Here is an 18,092-nt window from a genome sequence, read left to right as displayed (position 1 = left end):
CAAAATGGATACCATGGGAGTTCCCATTGTGACTCAGTGGGTTTAAGAATCTGACTAGTGCAATTCCCATCGTGGCACAGTGGAAATGAATCTGACTAGGAATCACAAGGATGCACGTTCAATACCTGGCCTCACTCGGTGGGTTAAGGATCTGATGTTGCCATGAGCTGTCGTGTAGGTCACACACATGGCCGGATCTGCTGTTGATGTGGCTGTGGTGTAGGCCACAGCTGCAGCACTGATTTGACCCCTAGCCCAGGAACCTCCATATGTGGCCCTAAAAAAGCAGAAAAAAAGGCTACCTATGGAAAGCTAATCATGAGTGTTTAAGAGAAGGTGAAAACAAACCGTCAGTTTGAATTGAATGAATGAAGGAAACTCTTTCCAAGGCAGATACATATACATATGTTTATCACATGTATTAGATAGAGAGAGAGATGGATAATTAGACAGAAATTCATTTCACTGCATCACTGCTGTAGTTTATTCACATAACCATGTCCTTGAAATTCAGGTATTTTGTACTCAGTGGTTCTATAAAAACATACTTCAAATAGCCGGTATGAGTTGTGTCTTCAGTGAATGATTTTATTAAATTACCGTGAAAAAGAATTAAAGAGATTCAGTGAATCTTTTAAAAAACCAAATAGACTTTCTATTTGGTTTTTTAAAAGATTGATAACTCTTGGGAGTTCCCATTGTGGCTCACTGGTAATGAACCTGACTAGTATCCATGAGGTCTCAGGGTCAATCCCTGGCCTTGCTCAGGTGGGTTAAGGATCCGGCGTTGCCGTGAGGGGTGGTGTAGTTCGCAGACACAGCTTGGATCTGGTATTGCTGTAGCTGTGGTGTAAGCTGGCTTCTGCAGCTCTGATTCGACCCCTAGCCTGGGAACTTCCATGTGCCGCAGGTGCAGCCCTAAAGAAAAAAGAAAAGAAAAAACTGGGACAAAGAGAAGTTAGGTAACTAAGAAATTTACTAAGCTGTCTCATATAGTAACTTCAATGTCCAACTGAATACAGACTCCAAGAGAGAGCTAATGCGTTCCATGTTTTTTAATCAGTTTCTCCTGAATGTAGCTCAGTGCCAGTCAATAAATAAATCAATGAGCAAATTAATTAATGATTATCACTTCTGGTTGACACCAAAAAAGAATTTTAATACCTATTGAAGACTTAAAGGTGAAATAATAAAATATCTGGGATTAGCTTCAAAATAAATAAGAATGGAGTTCCTGTTGTAGCACCACGGAAACGAATCCGACTAGGCTCTATGAGGTTGCAGGTTCGATCCCTGGCCTCACTCAGTGGGTTAAAGATATGGGGTTGCCGTGAGCTGTGGTGTAGGTGGCAGACACAGCTTGGAACCTGCATTGATGTGGCTATGGCGTAGGCCTGCAGCTGTAGCTCTGACTAGACCCTTAGCCTGGGAACCTCCATATGCTGTGGTGTGGCCTAAAAAGCAAAAAAAAGAAAAAAAAAACAAAAACAAAAACGGAAACAAAATAAATAAGGATGGAGAACAGCAAGGGGAGGGATGGGGGAGGGGAGGGGTATAGATGAAACAACCTTGACTTCACTGGATCACTGTTGAAGCTGCGTGATGGGGAGGTGAGAGTTTTTGATACTATACTCTCTGATTTTTCCCCCCACTGTGGCCTCGCGATTAAGGGGGTTAAGTGGGTTAAGGATCTGGCGTTCCTGTGCCTATGGTGTAGGCTGACAGCTGCAGCTCCGATTCAACCCCTAGCCTGGGAATTTCCATATGCCATGGGTAAGGCCCCCCTACCACCACCAAAGAAATGTTGAAATTTTCCATTAACAGAGAAAATCTTCTAAGCCTCTGAAACGTTAAACTATCAGGAACTGCCTAAAAGTATTGAAACCAATACACAGCAAAATGTATCTGCTAACATTATTAGTTTATAGTCACATAGCAAATAAGAAATCAAAGGAGAACCGATGATACACGCTATCCCGACACAAGCCAAACTGGATGTGGAAAGAGTAAGAACATCCTCATGAGAGAGATTAAGATGAAAAAAATCATCTTTGACTTTTTAAAATTCAGATATAACTAACTTATATTTGACTTCTTGTTGGAAAGCTAACACTGATATGTGTGGGCTTTTTTAAATGTGAAAACTGAGAAAATTTGATGACTACAAAGAGAAGGGGAAAAGAAACTTGTGAATCTGGAATAAATAAAGAAGATGTTCCTATACACAATGGAATATTACTTAGACATGAACAAGAATGAAATAGTGCCATTTACAGCACCATGGATGGACCTAAGGATTATCAAACTGAATGAAATAAATCAAAAAGAGAAAGACAAATGCCATATGATGTCACGTATATGTGGCATCTGAATTATGACACAGATGAACTCATCTATGACACAGAAACAGACTGACAGACACGGAGAACAGACTTGTGGTTGCCAAGCGGGAAGGGTTGGGAGGGTCGAATCAGGAGTGTGGGGTGAGCAGACACAGACTGTTACATGTTAAATGGATAAACAACAAGGTTCTACTGTATGAGACAGGGAACTGCATTCAGTACCTTGTAGGAACCATAATGGAAAAGAATATGGAAAATAATATATGCATGTAGCAATCACTTGGCTGGACAGCAGAAATTTAACACAAAATTATAGATTAACTACACTTCAATAAAACTTTTTTTTTTCCTTTTTTTGGCCAGCCCTGCAGCATATGGAAATTCCCGGGGCCAGAGATAAAATAGGAGCTCGAACTTCAACCTGTGCTACAGCTGCAGCAATGCTGGATCCCTAAGCCACCGTGCCAGGCCAGGGATGGAACCAGCGCCTCCACAGAGACAAGCCAGATCACTAAGCCACTGGGCCACAGTGGGAACTCCCAATAAAATAAATTTTTTAAAACCTTGTGAACCTGTCTTCTAAAGAGAAGATATCCTTGAGAAAAGGCTTATCCTAGTTGGACGAGTTGAGAAGCCAGATAAAAAGATGCCAGGTCACAAAACAAGCTGCTGTACAAATCGATTTCCATTTAAATCACTGTTTCTAAATCAGTGTAAAAGGAATAAAACAGAAAATTACCATTAGAGCACCACAGCATCCATTGTTGCAGGCAAGATATACTGTTAAGTGCTAAAACTGGTGGGTAAAACTTTGAGAAACAAAGTATTGCATCTACTCAAATATCTCCACCCAAAATTTACAAAACACTGTGGTGGTTTTAGCACATGTCCACAAGTTCTTTGAAACTCCTGTCTTCACAAAAGATAAACAGCGCGTTCCCATTGTGGCTCAGTAGAAACAAATCTGACTAGGATGCATGAGGATGCAGATTTGATCCCTGGCCTCGCTCAGTGGGTCGGGGATCCAGCAGTGCTGTGAGCTGTGGTGTAGGTCACAGATGCGGCTCGAATCCCATGTTGCTGTGGCTGTGGTATAGGTTGGCAGCAGTAGCTCCCATTGGGCCCCTAGCCTGGGAACTTCACATGCCTTGGGTGCAGCCCTAAAAAGCAACAATGAAAAACAACAACAACAACACAAAAGACTCCAAGATTTTAAAACCAAAATTATGGTTTACCAAAGGGGAAACGTTGGGGGGAGGAATAAATTAGGAGGTTGGGATTAACATGTAGAGACTATTATATATTTAAAATAGACAAGTAACAAGGACCTACTGTACAGCACAGGGAAATCTACTCAATCCCCTGTAATAACCCTTTATGGGAAAAGAATCTTCCATGTCTATGTATGACTGACTCACTTTGCTGTATGCCTGAAATACAACGTTGTAGTCACCTGCACTCCAATAAAATTTAAACAAAACAAAAACCTCCTCCCTACTCCAGAAGGTGGAGCTCAATTCCCCCTCTCCTTAAGTGTTGGCTGGACTTTGTGACTCTACTCCCAATACAACTTAGGCTTGCAATGGAGAAACCCAAAAGACTTCAGCCTAACCAGGCACCTGAGGCTTGCAATGTCAGTGCTGACATGCACCTGTGATGGGATGGGACCAGCTCTGCCCTTGTGGAATTTTCCTCCTCAAAATCTGTCACCCAATTCTAAACTTGAGGAAATACCAAACAAACTCAAATTCAGGGACAGTCCACAAAGTACCTGGTCAATACTCTCCAAAAGCATCTAAATCATGAAAGATGAGTAAAGACGGAGAAACTGTCAAGGCAAGAAAGGAAGCATGACAACTAAATGCATCGTGGAGTTTTAGACCGCAACCTGGAATGGAAAAAGGACACCAGCAGGAAAAGCCATGGAAATCTGACTTTGGTGTGTAGTTTAGTTAGTATTCTACCTCTTAGTTTTGATAAGTGTACCATGGTTATAGAATATGTTGACACTAAGTGAAGCTGGGTGCAAGGAATCTCGGGATTGACTTTGCAACTCGTCTATTAAATCCAAAGTTATCTCAAAACATAAAGTTTTTAAAATATATATTTTTTTGTCTTTTTTTTTTTGCCATTTCTTGGGCCGCTCCCGTGGCATATGGAAGTTCCCAGGCTAGGGGTCTAATCGGAGCTGAAGCCGCTGGCCTACACCAGGGCCACAGCAATGCTGGATCCGAGCCGTGTCTGCAACCTACACCACAGCTCACGGCAACTCCAGATCGTTAACCCACTGAGCAAGGCCAGGGATCGAACCCGAAACCTCATGGTTCCTAGTCGGATTCGTTAACCACTGCGCCATGACGGGAACTCCCTAAAATATGTTTTAAGCTTCCAGATAGTGAATTCTCAACGACGCCAAGTGCAGAGGGTGGAAACAACAGCCGTGTTGTGATGTTGCCTTAGTTTATCCACCTGCAAAATGAGAGGGTTGGTTAAGATGCTCATCCAATGATAAGGGCAAGCCGTGCAGAGAAATGTCTCCAGAAAAGACTTAGTTTTGGGACTTCCCATCATAGCTCAGCAGAAACAAATCTGACTAGCATCTGTGAGGACTCAGGTTCAATAACTGGCCTTGATCAGTGGGTTAAGAATCCAGCAATGTCGTAAGCTGTGGTGTAGGTCTCAGACTCACCTTGGATCCCACGTTGCTGTGGCTGTGGTGTAGGCCGGCAGCTACAGCTCCGATTCGACCCCTAGCCTGGGAACTTCCACATGCCATGGGTGTGGCCCTAAGAAAAAGACAAAAAAGGAGTTCCCGTCGTGGCGCAGTGGTTAACGAATCTGACTAGGAACCCTGAGGTTGCGGGTTCGGTCCCTGCCCTTGCTCAGTGGGTTAACGATCTGGCGTTGCCGTGAGCTGTGGTGTAGGTTGCAGACGCAGCTTGGATCCCGAGTTGCTGTGGCTCTGGCGTAGGCCAGTGGCTACAGCTCCGATTGGACCCCTAGCCTGGGAACCTCCATATGCCGCGGGAGCGGCCCAAAGAAATAGCAAAAAAAAGACAAAAAAAAAAAAATGCTTCGCTTTATAAATGCCAAAGGAGAGTCCAAGGTACCTTTGAACTTGGAAAATAAAATATGTGCGGTTAAGGGTTGTACTCCTGGCTTTACAGTTCCCCAAATAGATTTTCTTGGCAAAATGAGATGAGAACCAAAGTCAAGAACACTCACTTTAAGCTGAGCCCATAAAGATCTATAAACCAGACCTCTATAAACCAGAATGCCAGTTTATTTACTGAGAACTACACCTGTCAAATGAGCCCAACAGTCCTGCCCTGTCTGTGGGCAGCCTTAACAGAACAAGCAAAATTATCAGAAAGCAGCTCGATGTAGCTGGAAGCAGAACAAGCAGTAAGTTATTTGATTTGAGTCCTTAATGGGGTTGGGTCATTATTGTCCTAAAATTCACTCCTCCAAAAAGAGACATACCTTCCACTTAGACCCTCTTTTATTAGGACACTCTCTGTCCTGCCCAATAACCTCACTCTTCTACGAGCCTGCTTAGAAGCTAAGCCTACTTTTCTACCCAAAGGGAAATTTTACAAAAGATGTGTTATTTTCTGTTCTGCTCCACAGGAAACAAACAAAAATGAAGTCATTTTTATTGTTAGCATCAGTGGCTGATTCAAAAAAAAATAAGTGGTTAGTGAGCTGGTGAATTTGTCATCCCTTAAGATAATGTAATGGACCTACTGAGATCTGCAAGGCATTAAGTATACTTAGAAGGACCCTCTCTGTTTTGCTTACACAATTTTTTCCCGATAGGATACCGTATGATTATTTAGGCTCCCACTTATTAAATGATAACCACATTCGGGAGTTCCCGTCATGGCTCAGTGGTAATGAACCCAATGAGGATCCATGAGGACACGAGTTCGATCCCTGGCTTCACTCAGTGGGTCAAGGATCCCGAGTTGCCGTGAGCTGCGGTGTAGGTTGCAGATGCAGCTCAGATCCTGTGCTGCTGTGGCTGTGGTGTAGGCTGGCAGCTGCAGCTCTGACTCAGCCCCTAGCCTGGGAACTTCCATATGCCGTGGGTGTGGCCCTAAAAAAAAAAAAAAAAAAAGGCAATAAGTGATAATCACGTTCCCTAAAACTACCCTAATTTGGATTTGTCCTGGAATCATCAACTACTCCTCTGCAATTTCTTGGTTAATTAACATAAATGGCTTATCTAAGTCCATTGTGTATGCATTTTATTAGTTTGACTCTCAGAAACTTTTTATTTATTCCAAAATGCTCAATGACATTTATAATTTCTTGGCTCATTAGTATAAACTGTTAATCAAATGCATTATTTAAAGTAACTGCTACTTATCTTACTAAATTGGTGAGACTTTTTTTTCTTTTTACAGCTGCCCCTGTGGCAAATGGAACTTCCCAGGCTAGGGGTCAAATTGGAGCTGAGCTGTGGCCTAACCCACAGCCAAGGCAACACCAGATCTGAGCCGAATCAGCAACCTATACCACAGCTTATGGCAATGCCGGGTCCTTAACCCACCGAGCAGGACCAGGGACCCAACCTGCATCCTCACAGAGACAAGGTCAGGTCCTTAACCCACAGAGCCACAATGGGAACTCCAGTGAGGCCTTTCTATTTCTTTCTTTTATCAACAACAATTGTGTCTTTCAGGGTTCGTTCCAGCTTCAAAACCATACTATTAATTTTTTTTTTCTATTTTTCAAAATTAAAAAGCTTCATCTCAGGAAACCTCACATAAAGGGAATTTTTTTTTTAAATTAGAAAGTTAAAGATTTTGTTTAAGAGACGTTATGATCCATGGAGTTCCCATTGTGGCGCAGTGGTTAACGAATCCGACTAGGAACCATGAGGTTGCGGGTTTGATCCCTGACCTTGCTCAGCGGGTTAAGGATCCGGCGTTGCCATGAGCTGTGGTGTAGGTCGCAGATGTGGCTCAGATCCTAAGTTGCTGTGGCTCTGGTGTAGGCTGGCAGCTACAGCTCCGATTCGACCCCTAGCCTGGGAACCTCCGTATGCCGTGAGAGCGGCCCAAGAAATGGTGAAAAGACAAAAAAAAAAAGAGATGTTATGATCCAAAGCTGTGGAAGGACAGCTTTAAAAGATAATGTTTTTAAAAGACTTTAATTAGCTGGCTAAAACAACAAATACTTTCCCGATACACAGTAAAAAGAAGGGGCGTACTGTCTAAGGAACAGGAATGTCCCTAAAGCAGTCCTGAGACCCTAGGGAGAGGGTTCAAGTTGGCTAACGAGCATGCTTAGTCATGTTTTTCATAAAGGTAATATTTAAAACTACCACAATGCAGTTGCTTTATATCGGTCGTACACATTTCCCCAAACTACCACCTTGAGAAGTTACAAAAGAGGTTGGAGTTCCCATTGTGGCTCAGCAGCAACAAACTCGACTAGTATCTACGAGGATGTGGGTTCGATCCCTGGCCCATGTTCCTGTGGCTGTAGTATAAGCTGGAAGCTGCAGCTCAGATTCGACCCCTAGCCTGGGAACTTCCATGGGCCATGGGGTGTGGCCCTAAAAAGCAAAACAAGCAAAAAAAAAAAAGTTGACTGGAGAGCCGAAAGGAGTCTTTGAGATCATCTGGTCCAACATTCTTTGCCTACAGATTTGAGAAGGAAGCAGAGACCCTGAGAGTTGGATTATTAACTTTCTCGTAGTCACATATCCAGTTAGTGGGTAGATAGTGGATAGTCCACAAACAGGACTAGAACCCAGGTCTTTACGATTCTATGCTCCCTCATGTCAATTTGAAACTCTGTCTCTTAAATTTACAAAACTCAACCACCACAGTGTCGCTAAGCACCACACCAGTCTCAGAACAGAGTGATGTAATAATTTTTTATTTCTGTAGCAGTAAGCCACCATTTTAGAAATTATTGGAGTTCCCTGGTGGCAAAGCAGGTTAAGGACCTGGCGTTGTCACTGCTGTGGCTCTGGTTACTGCTATGGTGCAGGTTAGATCCCTGGCCTAGGAACTTCTGCATGCCATAGGTGCTCTCTATTACACAAATGTAGCACACCAAGGGTTCTAATTTTGAATTCAGAAGAGAACTCATTTGTCCATTTGGCAAACATTCAGCAAACACTTATTGTGTGCCAGGAATGATCACAGTTGCCAAAGATACGAGTTGCAGTCCATGGAGCATACAGTCTAAAAGAGGAAGTAGATACACTAAATCTTATCCAAGGCAAACGACTACAGTTGACTAAGTGATTAACATACACGGGCATTTTGCATGAACTTCCCATCCAGTTCCTCGTGACAGTCACATACAGCAGCACCTTGTTCCCACTTAGCAGATGAGGTGACTGAGAATTAGAGAGCTTCAAGGTGCCTGAACGCCCCCCGTTTAGGGGGTGTGGTCAGGCAGCTCCACACTATTGCATTTGCCCTGAATCTTTATGCCATACTGCTTGGAATTGAGGCAGAAACACAGAAAAAGGGACTGTTTGGAGGGAAACTCCATGGTGAAGGTGAAAACTAGCAAGCAAACAAGGACCAGGAAAAGATGCATTAAGGGACAGCATTTTGGAACCAAGAATGACCAAAGCAATCCCAAGGAAAAAGAAAAAAAGCAGGAGGCATAAACTTCCCAGACTTCAGCCAATATTACAAAGCTACAGTGATCAAAATAGCATGACACTGGCACAAAAACAGGCATATGGATCAATGGAACAGAACAGAAAGCCCAGAAATAAATTCACATACGTATGGTCAGGTAATCTTCAACAAAGGAGACAAGAATACACAATGGGAAAAAGAAAGTCTCTTCAAGTGGTGCTGGGAAAGGTGGACAGCTGCATATAAATCAATGAAGTGAGAACACACCGTTGTTGAGGCGAAATGGAAATGAAACCAACTAGGAACCATGAGGTTGCAGGTTTGATCCCTGGCTTTGCCCAATGGGTTAAGGATCCGGCCTTGCCGTGAACTGTGGTGTAGGTTGCAGATGCACCTCGGATCTGGTGTTGCTGTGGCTGTGGCATAGGCCAGAGGCTACAGCTCCAGTTCAACCCCTAGTCTGGGAACCTCCATATGCCGCAGGTGTGGCCCTAAAAAGACAAAAAGACAAAAAAAAAAAAAAAAATAGAACACGCCATCAGGCCATACACAAAGATAAACTCAAAATGGATTAAAGTTAATCATAAGATATTAACACCACAAAACTCCTAGAAGAGAACATAGACAAAACATTCTCTAACAGAAATTGTACCAATATTTTCTTAGGTCACTCTCCCAAGTCAATAGAAACAAAAATAAACAATGGGACCTAACCAAACCTAGAAGCTTTTGCACAGCCAAAGAAACCACAAACAAAATGAAAAGACAATCTATCGAATGGGAGAAAATATTTGCAAATTATGTGACTGACAAGGGCTTAATTTCCAAAACATACAAGCAGTCCATACACGTTAACAACAACAACAAATTTTAAAATGGGCCTAAGACCTAAATCGACATTTCTCCAAAGAAAACATACAAGTGGCCAATAGGCACATGAAAAAATGCTCAAAACTAATTATTAGAGAAATGCAAATTGAAGCTAAAATGAGGTGCCACCCTATACTAGTCACAATGGCCACCATTAAAAAGTCTGCAAATAACTGGGAGTTCCCATCATGGCTCAGTGGTAACAAACCTGACCACAATCCATGAGGATGTGGGTTCGATCCCTGGCCTCGCTCAGTGGGTTAAGGATCCGGCATAGCCGTGAGCTGCAGTGTAGGTCACAGGCACGGCTGGGATCCTCTGTGGCTGTGGCTGTGGTGTAGGCTGGCAGCTGTGGCTCCAATTGGACCTCTAGCCTGGGAACGTCCATATGCTGTGAGTATGGCCCTAAAAAGCAAAAACAAACAAACAAAGTCTACAAATAACAAATGCTGGAGATAGGGAGAAAAGAGAACCATCTCACACTGTTGGTGGGAGTGTTAATTGGTGTAACCACCATGGAAAACAGTCTGGAGAGTCCTCAGAAAACTAATGATAGAGTTACCTTCGTTTGATCCAGCAATCCCACTCCTAGGCATATACCCAGATAAAACTCTTAATTCAAAAGGGTGCAAGCACTTCATGGTCACAGCAGCATCGTTCACAACAGCCAAGACAGGGACACAACGTAAACGTTCATCAGCAGATGAATGGATTAAGATGTGAGATACACACACACACACACACACACACACACACGAGAATACTGCTCAGCTGTAAAAACAATGACATAATGCCATTCACCGTGATATGGATGCAACCAGAGATTGTCATAATAGGTACAGTCAGAAGGAGAAAGACAAATACCCTGTATCGCTTATACGTGGAATCTAAAATATGACGCAAATGAACCTATCTATGAAACAGACGCATGGACCAGGAGAACAAACTTGTGGTTGCCAAGGGGGAGTGGAAAGGGAGCAGATGGAGAGGGAACTTGGAGTTAGCAGATATGAGCTACTCCACACAGAATGGAGAAACAGCAGGGTCCTGTGGCAGCACAGAGAACAATCAGCAATGTCCTACGATAAACCGCATGGAAAAGAATGCGCGTATAAGTATGTACTACGTGTGTATGTATGACTGAGTCCCTTTGCTGTGTAGTGGAGATTTAACACAACATTGTCAGCCAACTATGCTTCAATTTTTTAAAAGAGACAGCATCTCGGAAGTGATTTTGCAGCTCTACGCCTAAAGCACTGGTGTGCAGGGGAGTGGTAGGAGATGAATTAGCACGGTGGGTGAGGTTATATTTTTTCTGTAGGTGCTAAGAAGTACGTAGGGGTTTCAGGTAGGGGAGTGATAGGGTCAGATCTGCTGGCCACCGAGAGAAGGATGAGTTCGAGACCAGAGCAAGTTTGCAGTTAGAGAGACGGTAGAAATTGTTGTGATCGACCGTGAGGAGACTTCGAGCTGAGACAATGACAATGACAAGGAAGAGGGATCAGCTTCAGGTGCTATTTAAAAGGTCAGAGCAACAAAACCGGGTAATTGACTGGATTTGAGGGTGACAGTTGGGAATTTCAGGCCACATGAAGATTGCTAACTTGGGCAGCCTGGGTTAATGCACAGGAATAATTTCTCCAACCTTATAGATCAAGTGTAAGTCACAGAGATAAGTTCTAAATAGGCTTGTTCTGGTTTGGGACTTTGGTTTACGCTGTATCATATTCAGAGCCCCTTGTCAACCAGATCCTGTAGGATTTCCAGAACAAGGCAGACATGGAGTAATGTGAAAATTAAACGGTTTCCTCCTAGCCCAGTCACTTGTATCAGAGCATCAGAACTCCATGAGCTTTCAACTAGGAAGTTTCCAGAACTGCCATGCAAGGTCACAGGTCCCTCAACACAGAAGAATGTGTTAGGCCCAAGTAATCACACTGAAAAGTCATTAATAAAGCATTCATTCCTAGCCTTTCTAATGTGTACATGTCTGAACTGATAAATGGAAATAGTATAATGAGACCCCACTCCTGCCAAAGAGCATATGGTCTAATGAGAAGCAAAAACTGCAGCATAGATGCTAAGATTTCCAGCAAAAGCCCAGCAGAGGGTCAGGAGACCCCGCCCCACGGACAGCAGCCCTTCCTCCCAAAGATGAGGCCAGCTCCCGGGTAGGAAGCACATGACTGTATTAGACAAAGATGACATGGCATTTCCAGTGGCAGCAAAGCATGGATGGAGGAAGGACATTTTGACTCACCCCACCTTTTTTTTTTTCCTTGCCTTTTTAGGGCCACACCCGCAGCATATGGGAATTCGCAGGCTTGGGGTGGAATCAGAGCCACAGCCACAGCCACAGCAGATCCAAAGCACATCTGCGACCTGTACGTGCAGCCTGCGGCAACGTTGAATTACTTTAGCAAGTAAAAAACTAAGAGCAGAAAATGAAAAACTATCATCTAATGTAGAAAACTGATCCAGAAATGTACTGGTGTTTTTTTGGGGGGGGGGGGGAAGGGCGTTATTTACTGGAGTGTGACCCTAAAAGTGCTTTCTCGGTCACCAAGTCATAGTGTTGCTGTAGTTTTGATTCAGTGTCAAGATGCACTGAGGGTCCAGAGGATCAGGGCCAGGATGGGAGGTGTGTGTGCGTATTCTTGCACATGAGTGTGTAAAAGAGAAGTTAGGCGAAAACAAAAGGCAGCGTGTCCTGGAAACTGGAGTGGCATGTGGCTTATCCCCCAGGCTGCTAGGAAGCTCCTGGTAACTTAACCAATGAGCCAGAGACAGGGCAGTGCCAAGGCTTCAGCATCAGGCAGACTTGGTGGAAAAAGGGTTCCATCCCTCAGGAGCTGCCACCCTGCAGAATCCACCACCTCCGGCCTCCGCTTCACCCGAAAGCGTCAGTGGCCACGGTACTCACCTGAGGCTGTCCCGAGGCTCCCCTGAGACAACGCCCCTGCCATCCCCGGCCTGCCGTCAGCCCTCAGAACCCACCGAGCCACCATCATCTGTTCTTCTCTGGTTTTCAGTGCGTCCCTTCCCCCGGGGGTTGCTCATCCAGCTGGCAGCCGGGCTGATGAATGATTTCTTCCGCATAGGGTCTTCCTATTCCATTTCTCTGCCCCCAGCCCAGGTTCCAGGCCCTTGGCACATTGCCATGCTTATCACATGACCCCAGAGATTTTTAGCTGTATGTTGAGTGCATGCAAAGAAAGAGAGAACTAAACGGGGAGAAAGAAAGGTAGCTGGGGGTCCAGGCTGTAAGGCATCTGGGGTGCATCAAAGGACCGCCAGACAGATGGTGACCGGGGAACACTCCCAGGCGCTGGGTACCAATTAGCTGACAGGTGGGTCAAGGATTGGAAAAGGCAGGAAACAGTATGTTGTTTACTCCCCAGAATCAGAGGCTGCCCCGGGGGCAGGTTCTCTAACATTGCTCCCCCCACCCCACCCCACCCCAGCCCCGGCTGAATACGCTCCACTTCACCTTGAAGAAGCCCTGGGCCACGTGAGGAGCTGCGGGGACAGACTGGAGAACTAGGACCTCCAAGAAAGGCTCGGAGCCGCTCTGGTCTCCAGCAGCCCTCCACCGTCCCCAGTCCCACCCTCCCCGAAACTACCAGACAGCGTGGACAGCCAGCCCAGCCGCTTTCTCTCTCTGATGAGCCCGCACGGGGCTGTAATTCGCATCGCCTGACATTTATGCGAGCCTGCATATTAGCACAAAGGCTTTACAGCCATTTTTACGAGGGCTGCCTCCCTGAGCCCTGTCAGGTCTAATTACCCAGACCGAGCAGAAGGAAAGAGCAAAGGCACGCGAGTCAAGGCCCCCGGCCCCCCGCCCCCGACCACAGAGAAGCCTGTGCCTGCAGGTGCCACTTTTCTTCAAGCGCCCGTCACAGCTGATCGGCTTGCCCGCGTCGCCTTGGCAGCTGTCTGTCATTTTCCACGTCTAACTCATCAGTGGGCCTGCAGGTGTAACTCCCAAAGGCCCCTCCAGTCTGCGGATCTCGGTGGCACCACCCTGGCCCCGCCTGCCTCGGGCACAGCCCGGCCTAGCTCTGCCTCCCGGGTCTTGCCCCCTGCCCTACCTTCCAGGATCCAGAGGGAGGCAGATGTTGCCTTTCATGAACACACCTTGTAAACTTTCTGATCCTTCCAGAAAAATCTTTATGGATTCCTAGAGTGAAAATATCCTACTGCAAGAATAAACTTTTAAAAGCAAAAAGAGGAGCCTTTCAACAGCTTCTTCTACTGGGTAAGATTTCTTTGAAGAAAATCCAAGTTCCTTCGCAGACTGCGGGGTAACCTCCGTGACCCGTCGCCTCTGGCCTTCCGTCCACACTGGCCCCGGCCCCCACACCGAGTTCATGGACCCACCGAGTGGGTTTACACCCGCTTCTCAATCTGCCCAGAGCCCGAGGCTCTGTTCTCAGCGCAGCTGGCTTTGTTTCCCTCCCGAGTCTCAGCTCAGTCACCTCTGAGGACCCGCGCCCATGACACACACCCGTTACCCTTTCAAAGCACTTGAACAAGCTTAAAATGTTTCTTAGTTGTCGATTTAAACTTTGTCTCCTTTGCTGGAAGGTACGTCCTCTGAGGACAGGGACGTGTATTTTCCACCATTGCACTAATGCCTAGCACGGCACCTGCGCAGAGTATACAGGCAAAGTATACTTACAAACAGTAAACAGAGCATATTTACACACTTTGGAAAACTGCATGACGGAATGAAGCGATCCACGGAAAAGCCCTTCTCCCTCTCGAACCCCCTGCTGGTCTCCACCGTAACCAGCAGAGGGCAGCAAAGACCCTGAGTTACCTAAAATCCTGAGGTTTCCTCCAGAAACTTTGGAAAACGACTCCCCTTTGCCAAATAGCCTCAGGTTTATCAGGAATTTCAGGGAGATGTCTTGCCTTAAAATTTCTTTCTTCTCCTTATTCTTGAAGGCCTCTCCTCTCTGAGCCATTTATGGATTTTTTTTTTTTTTTTTTTAAGGATTTCAGGGACAACACTCCTTAAAAAAATGGAAGCAGATGTTGTCTTGACTAAGCCGAAAAGAACCCCAAAGGCCTGGGGCCTGTACCTTCCTGCCTGACAAGTTAGTGTGGAAAAAACAATGCTACTGTCATAGCTGACAGCTGTTTGGGACTCTCCCTTATGGTGTTTGGGGAGGAGCAGGTAGCAGCCAGACAGCTGCTGTTTGTGTTTTGAGCATGTACAAGAGCAGGTTGTGTGTATGTTTAGAGTTCTGACTTCTGCTTGGATCTGTTTCTGCTTATTCCAGCTTCTCTTTTTCTTGAATAATCCCCACCACCCTGGGCAGGAACTTCAACGTCTCCTGCCTTTGCAGGCTCCCTCCCCAAGAATGCACCCCGAATCCAGTTAATCAGCAGTAGAACCAACGTCCACAAAACCCTGGGAAGGTGTCTTCATTCAGACTCTCTGCCCTACAAATATTTACGGGGTCCTGCGACTTCCCAGGCCTGGCGGTGTGCTCTGTGGGTACAGACGCTCCCTTTGATGGAAAGAACAGTGACTCGGATCCCAAGGGAGGCAGCGTTTCTCCCCCTCAGTGCTAGGGCATCTGGGATGGGATAATTCTTCGTCATGAGAGCACTCTGGGATTTTAGCAACATCCCTGGCCTTTCCCCAGTAGAGGCAGGGAGCACCCACTGCCTAAGCTGTGATGACCAGAAATGTTTTCAGACTTTGCAAAATTTCCCCTGGGTGGTAAGTTCCCACCCCAGTCTTGAAAAAGACATTATTTTCAGGAATGTGGGGGAAACTTTTGGGGGTATCTTTCCAGCCTAGTCAATGACCCCTCTCTCCTAGCTCTGCTTCTTACTATCCCATGCTTGTCTGTTGAGACCTGAAGCCTATGGACTGGGCAGGCTGGACATCTGACCCCTCGGCTTCTCTCCTTTGAGAATTTGAAACTAGGACCCAGGGACTGAGTACCGCCTGGGTTCTTCAGGGGGTCAAACTTTAATGCAAATGTAGAAGGTGTGGGTGGATGTATGATAACAAGACGAATGTGAAGCAGAGACATCCTACTGCAGAGAAAAGGATGAAATAAACTGTGAGGGGTTAAATTAGGAGCCTGGGATTGACCTATACACACTACTGTAAATAAAACAGAACCAACAAAGACCTACTGCACAGCACAGGGAGCTATACTCAATAGTAATAACCTATAAGGCAAAGGAACCTGAAAAGGTTATGTGCGTTATGTATGTATATTTATGTGTGTGTGCGTGTTTATCAGAATCACTGTGCTGTACACTTGAAATTAACACAATGTTATAAATCAACTACACTTCAATGGAAAAAAAAGAATGAAATGGACCACAGAGAAACACATACGAAGAGGCAGAGAGAGGTCACCCCACCACCCTATTCTGGCATTTTCTGGTTCTAATACTTCCCAGGGACAGGCTAAACGTCCTGCTTTCCATGGGAAGTACATTGATAACCAGTTCCTCTTTCGTGCTAGAGCAGTCCTTTTTGGTTGTTCTCTGTTGCTAGTGAATGAGTCCTACTCAGTGCATTCTCTGTAGTCTGGAAGCGAAATCGTAACCAGAAAACATCAGGGATTTAGGCAGTTGAGGGAACAGTTTCTAAGCTTCGACGGGGCTCCATTCTCTCCATGTGGGCTCCATTCTCTTTCCTCTGCCAAACGGCTTCCTCATCCTCTCTATAGTTTTTCTTATCTTAACCTTGGCTTGTACACAGCCTGGTGTGCCATGTCCTCAACTCAGCTTCTGGTCATCCATCCACCTCAGCTTGATTGCTAACACCAAACCCAGGCTGGGTTTCTTGGCTCAGACTCCTGAGCAAAGAGAGTCTCATTGGCTCATGTGGCAAAAGGCTATTGGCTGCCCATTCCACAGTCATCCGTCCCAATCAGTCTTCTTCAGGCGAAGCCCAGGTGGTGAACCAGAATTGGTTTATTAAGAGCAATGAGAGGCTTGGGGGACTCTTTGGCGGGGGAGGGCTTATGGAAAGAATTTAGCCCTTGATACAAGAGGGCAAAGCCTGAGGAGGCATTGGTCCATCCTCTTCCTGACTTCTCTGGCAAAAACCTTTGAGGACATGATCTATGTGACCATGGCAGCCACTTTGCAACCATGAAGCAAAGCCAGGAGAACTAGAGAGGAACTGGCCAAAGCAGGCGGCAACATCCTTGAGCTGATGATTAACGAACCCCGAGCCATGGACCTTTAAACTTCTTGTTACATGAGATAATTAGCTATCCTTACAGTTTAAGCTACTTTGACTCCAGTATCCCGTTACGTGAAGCCAAAAGGCTCCTCCTGACTGATACAGTATAGCTGTCCCTTCAGGCCGGGTCACTCAGGTCCCAGGTCACTAGCTGGCTGTCCTGTGGATTAAGTGTCTTCAAGTCACACACCCACGTCCAATCCATGTGTTCCTTCCCCTGTCCCTAACTTCCATTATGAAAATTTTTTAAACCTACGGAAAAGTTGACAAAATGATACCGTGGACACTGCAATATCCCTCACCTAAGGATATATATTTTTTAATCTCTAGAATATAGCCCACTAAAGGTAAAACGCTCTGTTAAAAACCTTTAAACCTTGAAATAGGTTCATTTGTTTCTCTTTATATCTAATGTTAGAATTTTCCTATCTTTGTTGATTTCATTTTTATTCTTTGTGAGAGTGGTCTTTTTCTCCCCTAGTATTATTGAGATATAACTGATATATAACATTTTTAAGTTTAAGGTGCAAAACATAATAATTTGATATATATATATATATATATATATATATGATTACCACAGTAAGTTAACACCCATAACAAAAATATGGAATGCTTCACAAATTTGCATGTCGTCCTTGTTCAGGGGCCAAGCTAATCTCCTCTGTATCATTTCAATTTTAGTCTATGAGCTGCCAAAGTGAGCATTAATTTAATTTTTTGAATAGGTAAAAGAGTAGCATATTTCAAAAAGTCAAAACCATATAAAAATGTAACTCAGAGAAGTTTTCTTCAATGTATGTACATAATCAGTTCTATTAGTTGCTGGTTTATCCTTTCTTTAATTGCAAAAATAAGCAAATACATGTGTGTGTGTTACACACACAGAAGCTCATTTTGCCCTCTTTTTTAATTCAAATAGTATACGCCTTTGCACCTTATTTTTTTCACTTCATATCGTTTTATGTTATACATGTGCAAGTGTTTTATAGCACTGGTGTTTCACTTATTTGCTCTTTCAAATGTATTCGGTATTTG

The 18,092-nt window shown here is 44.8% G+C and overlaps 1 non-coding gene across 1 annotated transcript; it reads right to left on the bottom strand.

Moving 5' to 3' along the window:
- Positions 1-17,655: 17,655 nt before the first annotated feature.
- On the bottom strand, positions 17,656-17,762 carry LOC146405811 (U6 spliceosomal RNA). Its single transcript, XR_014839279.1, has one exon. It is a non-coding gene; the product is annotated as a U6 spliceosomal RNA (small nuclear RNA).
- Between the last annotated feature and the right edge of the window lie 330 nt (positions 17,763-18,092).

The sequence above is a fragment of the Sus scrofa genome, chromosome 2, assembly GCF_054392235.1.
Source record: "Sus scrofa isolate SSC_HxYL_T2T_F1_AM1 chromosome 2, Sscrofa_HxYL_maternal_Yorkshire_Landrace_v2.0, whole genome shotgun sequence".
NCBI lineage: Eukaryota > Metazoa > Chordata > Mammalia > Artiodactyla > Suidae > Sus > Sus scrofa.
Note: the sequence above shows the minus strand (reverse complement) of the source record. Positions and strands in the feature narration are given on the sequence as shown.